The sequence below is a fragment of the Miscanthus floridulus genome, chromosome 7, assembly GCF_019320115.1.
Source record: "Miscanthus floridulus cultivar M001 chromosome 7, ASM1932011v1, whole genome shotgun sequence".
NCBI lineage: Eukaryota > Viridiplantae > Streptophyta > Magnoliopsida > Poales > Poaceae > Miscanthus > Miscanthus floridulus.
The window spans coordinates 100,546,984-100,552,887 of NC_089586.1; the positions used below are offsets into that span (position 1 = coordinate 100,546,984).

At 39.7% G+C, this 5,904-nt stretch overlaps 1 long non-coding RNA gene across 1 annotated transcript; it reads right to left on the reverse strand.

The window, feature by feature from the left end:
- Positions 1-5,257: 5,257 nt before the first annotated feature.
- Positions 5,258-5,653, reverse strand: LOC136463981 (uncharacterized). The gene is made up of 3 exons (XR_010761129.1): positions 5,630-5,653; positions 5,438-5,542; positions 5,258-5,342 (listed from the first exon to the last, which is right to left on the reverse strand). It is a non-coding gene; the product is annotated as an uncharacterized lncRNA (long non-coding RNA).
- Between the last annotated feature and the right edge of the window lie 251 nt (positions 5,654-5,904).

A 5,904-nucleotide genomic window follows, 5' to 3' on the forward strand; every position in this document is an offset into this window, starting at 1 on the left:
CCGATTCCGAGCGGCGTGTGTGTATATATGGATGCGGCAGCGGCAGACATGTTGAAGACAGTTTTGTAGAAAACTCCCTTCTATTTTGGTTAATCAAATTTTGTAAAAATAGGGAAAACCACAAGTGTGCGGTGTGCCCAATTGCCCTTGATCAATCCTTGAAGTAGGAGGGTAGCAGGAGTCCTGGAGGCAATCTTGTCCTTTTCGCCGGTTACAAGTGAATTTCCTCGTATCCCAAGTCCCAAGCATTGCTTCATAACGTTTGCTCAATGAGCTTCTCGTGAAATTGAAGGAGAACTCATGGTATATGCATGGGTTTATTCTAACTTATTGTTTTATATACACTAGCACTAAAATGATTGAATTATTCATGCTAAGCTAGCGAAAAAACAATAAGGCATTGTTCGGATGTAGTCGAATTCGCATGTGTTGAAATGGAGTGGAGTTAATTCGACAACATTCAAACAAGATCTAATGGTGCACAACTACTGGCAAATAGCTTTTGTCTACAGGGAAAATAAATGCTCAAAATAGCCCATTACTTTTGAAATCTGGATTTATCCCGGTGTGTCCACACCACCCGTACAGCTCTACACCCATGTTATCATGCCTTCATTACCTACGGAAGTACGGTGGGCTCATTTCCGACGGCTTTAGTGGTTTTCGACATGTTCTTTCCAAAAAAAAAAAAAGAATACACTAATACTTTTCCGATGGCTGTAATAGAGTGTATTCTAGCATTCAAAATTTGTCTTCAAATATAATGCATTCTAGGGGATAAAAAATAATTTTACATTAAATACTTTTTATTTATCAACCAATCACCATTAATCACGTTAATGATAGCGTCTGGTTAGGAAATAAAATGAGGGTGCATGCATCTTTTATGTTCTCTCTTAATTTATCTTAAAATTCCTAGAATACACTGCATTATAGGACAGAGGGAGTAACTTATAATTTGGGATAGATGGAGTAATACGTGATCCTCAGTTTAACTTGTATAGAAAGATTACAAGCAGGTATGTCATGATATCTCGATGGAGTTAAGTTGCACGATTCCACGCTCCTAGACTTCTAGATTCGAAATCCTGTTGTCAATCTTATGGCCTGTTTGGCATGGCTCCACTCCAGAACTCCAGCAGCTCCAGCAAAAAATTTAGCCAAACACCCCAGCTCCAAAACTCCATAGAGCTGCCAACTCCATGGAGCTATAGTGCAAATGGGGGTGGAGTTTTGGAGCACCTCATTTGCTGCTCCAGAACCCTCTCTTTTGAACCTCCTCGTGGAGTTGATGGGTAATTACCCACCAATGCCACTGATTACAGAAAAAACGGTTCGATTCTATTTTTCCAAGCCCCCGCGCCGTGACTCCCTCCCCGTCCGACTGCCCGCCCAGATCCGGTCGCCGTGCCCGCCGTGCGCGCACGAGCTCAAGGAGGAGGGCAACCGCCTGTTCCAGTCGCGCGACTACGCCGGGGCGCTACGCCAGTACGAGCTGGCGCTCCGCCTCGCCCCGCGCGGCCACCACGACTGCGCCGTCTTCCACAGCAACCGCGCGGCATACCTCCTCTAGCTCCGCCCCGTGGACCACGAAGCCGTCGCCTAGGAGTGCTCCCTCACGCTCCAGGCCGAGCCACGCTTCCCGCGCGCTCTCCTCCGCCGCGCCCGCGCGCTCGAGGCGCTCGGCCGCCATGAGCTCGCCCTCGCCGACGCGCTGGCGCTCCTCGCGCTCGACCCTGACCACCGCAACGCCATCGACCTCTCCTACCGACTACGCGCTCGTGTCAACGCGTCCTCGGCAACCGAGCCCACCAGCCGGCCCTCCCTCGCTGCCCTTGGTGCCTCCGCAGTTGTCACTGGACTTGGCCATTACCTCCCCGCTCGCCCATTCCCTAAGAAACAACCACCACCACCCCATCCTGCTACTTTGCTGTCCCTGAGGAAGAACAGAGGAGAATAAGAGGATGACAGGTGGGACCATGAGTTGGGGGCAAGAATGACAATTCACCTTCAAACTCCTCTTTTATGGAGCTGGGGACACCCTCTCAGCCAAACACCTCAATCAGACAGCTCTAACTCCACCTAGAGCTGGCTCCACCTGGAGTTCTGGAGTGGAGCAGCTCCACCCAGAATTGGAGCTATGCCAAACAGGGCCTTAGTATGTTGAGTGCGTAGACCATAGAGAATATAATAATGCCTAGCCATCATCAGCAATAAAGCATATACCCGGGGCAAAGAAAAAGACCCCTGGCGGAGAATAGCAACTTATTGTAACTTTTAACTGGCGTGGCAGAGAATTAGCGAAAAGATAGATAATATCATCTATAGATACAACTTAGGCACAATATCCAAGATTAGAAAAGTGTGCACAATCCTTACGCCCATTGTCATAGATAAAACATATATACAGTATTCTCTTCATCTCTAAATAAATCAATTCATAGAGTTGTTTTAAATTGAATTTTTTTAAGTATGATCGAATTTTATAAAAAAAAGTATCAAGATTTATGAAATCAAATTGGTATCATCATATGCACCATAAAATATATTTTACAATATGTTCATTTAGTGTTATAAATATTTGTACTCTTTTCTATAAATTATGTCAAATATATATATAAAGTTTAACTTAAGATAATTCTAAAAATTAATTTATTCAAGGACTGAGGGAATAGTTAATCATATAGATGAAATTAAGAACACCATGACACTATACATTGAGTGACTTGATTATTATGATAACGTTAGAAACAATAACACGATACAATGCACTGGGCAACCTTACCCTTTATGAGTTTTTGCGCAAAATACATGTATGTGCGGACAAGGGGGATCGAACTTGCCTTAGAGCCACTAGTATAGTGCCCGTGCTAACGCTACGGCTTTATTCTGGGAATCACATAAAAATAACCAAACAAGAAAATTTTTTGATAGTTTAAGTCACACGCAATGGTACATAACGATGTATTTATCTGGAAAACACGCATGCATAACAAGGCATAATAAAGTCATGTCTGACATATCTATCCTACTAATTTATGAGTTTAAGTAGATCTTGCAGTTCCCCAGGGATGTCATATGTACATTCATTTGCGCTGCTCTTCAAAATGTCAACTAAAAATTCCGTCCTCAGTGAATCTGACCTCTGCGAATGATATAGATAATATATAATAAGTTAACTTACTGATTTGGTAGATAACATATAAAATATACATAGAAATATTTTACGCTTACTATGTTGACAAACGACGATAACCTTTCACCATTCCACAACTTTAGGTAGTTGTAGACAAGGAAGCCTGCCAATTTCCTGGAGAAGAAGAGCCCAAGTGTTTATTTGTTGTAGTTAAATCAAATCACTATTTATTTGATGGTAAGAAAAGATAAACACAATATAAGTTGTTACCAGTCCATAGCTTTTGGAAGATATAGTTTTAATTGACGACGCCAGAGGTAAACATTCTCTTTCCATGCAGGATTGACCAATGTCATGGAGAAACTGAAATAATTCAAAACTATCTCTAATATACCATTATATGGCATGATTGGATCTAGACCCGAGTACCATAGTTTTGGAGAATGCGGATCTAGAATGTGCACAATTTTGTTACCCATGTCAAATATGAATAAAATATAGTAGCAGTTGTAGCAATTGTAGCAGGGGTGATGAAAAATCTTTAGATTAGAACAAAATAATTTACTTTAGAATGACTTACTCTAAAGATTCAGGGTCATTATTCAACAGGATGCATGCACGAAATGCAGACAATAGGTCTTATTTGTTTGTCCATGTTGTTGTACCCGACAGTATCATACCTATTTCATATGGATTATCGAGCATTACAACATCAAAATCAAGATTATTGTTGTCTTCCATATCTTGCTCATCATCCTGTAACCCTCTCGCTGTGTTTAGCGTGGAGTTATACAAGTTCGCAGGTAGCTTGAACCTAAAGTTACTTATATCGTCCTAAAAATATGAGCAAGTCGTGATTATTAACCAAATCAAAATAAAAAATATTTAGAAATATTCTTATGAAATTACCTGGGTCACAGCGTCAGATAAAGTTGCTCCAGTCCAGTACTCCATATAATTAAGCATCCATAAACCGCAACTTACACTGTGCAAATATTACAAGTAAAATATGAGTGATACAGGTACTGTTGCTGGTGTGACAATGCCATGTACACAAAAGGTATAGTTGATCTTTTACCCATCTGTTTGCGCTCTTTTAGTGATCATATGTTTAGTTGGCCAAGATGACACTTCGATACCGTGTTTCCATTTTTGTCGGTCCAGTTGGATATGCTCTGCTACATGCTTTATCATTCTTTCCATTCCTATTAACTTTATGACCGAAACACCAAGTTTTAGAAAGGGAATATTAAAAAATTAAAAAACAATATGTATGTATGTATATCAATCATAAGCCACACCGTATATTCGAGATCTTGAAAGTTTGACATTTGGTCTCCGAAAGAGTCCAAAACATGTATCTCGCCTATTGAAGCATTAACAATCGCTACATACCAGTGAAACTTCACAATGTTTATAGGAAGGAACACCTGCAATAATGGAGTTTTATCTAATTTATTTATATTTCTTTTAATCAACAAAAAGTAGCATCTATTAGAGTTTGTGGTCAAGCGTACCATATCAGCCTTCAAATAATTTTGGACCCATGTTTCAACCACGTCATTTCTGCTATAGTTCTATGTCGTTGCAGGGGCCTCTCCATCACGATGTAGCAATTGAGTAATAAAGGTATTTTCTAAGTAAACATCTCCACCTTCTCTATGGAGCAGGTGTTCTTCATGCCGCATCAATTGGATGTACGCACTTATGACCTGCAGGTTTGTAATTTGTCAATTAAAAATTGGCATATATTTTGCATGGACATCAGCTAATGCAAAAGCAGTGTTAAAATGCTTACAGCGCCATTCACTTGCACATCACCATTTAATAGGCAATTCATGTCATCTCTAATTGCCCAAGCATCGTCAATTCGGACAAGTAAACTTTTTTCCTTTTTTCCTTTCATGTAGTGAATTACCTTGACATCTTCTTCTGTACACTCATAGTCTACGTTGAAAATAATTTTATTAATTAATTAATTTCAAAAAAATATAAAAAATAAGATACTATTGAAGAAAATGACTCACCTTGAGACAGGACCTTTGCATTATTCGCCTTCTTAGGTTTATTATATTGAGGAATCGCAATCACATCCTCGTCAGCATGCTTTCTGGCTTCGTCTTTTTATATTAACTATTTCTAGGACATCGTCTTTGATTTGCTCTTCTTCTTTGATCCGCACTTCTTCTACATCCCTATTACTTATCTGCATATGTAATATTATATTATTAGTGGGTGATGCAACCCATATAGATAAACATGAGTGAGGATATGTGAGTAGCTTGAGAGTTCCTTGCGTACCTCATCCTTGTCAGCACGCTTCCGCTTCCTGTCATCGTGTGGCTCTAGATTTAGTATTATTTCGCCATCGTCTTTGATCGGCAATTTTTTTATATCTGTATTAATCTGCTATGGGATATTATAATAAATGCTAAATGCTGTTTTTAATATTAGTACCTACGTATGTACTGACCCATATAGATATATACATACACTGACGTTTTCTTTGTCTCCGTCCTAGGCATCTATCTGAGAATTCCCAATAGGTTCCATTGATGCCTCACTCTCTACATCCTTTTTCATTTCTTCTGCATTCACATGAGAGCAAAGCATAAATAACAGAATAATATTGGAGATCAAATTTTTATGAATAATCAAACGTGTCTTATAATTGATTGATAAAAGTAACAACCAATAATAAAAAAAATGTTACAGCATCATTGCCAACAATAGAGTAAGAGATGTCGAGGTCTCTATTCCCACTGCCC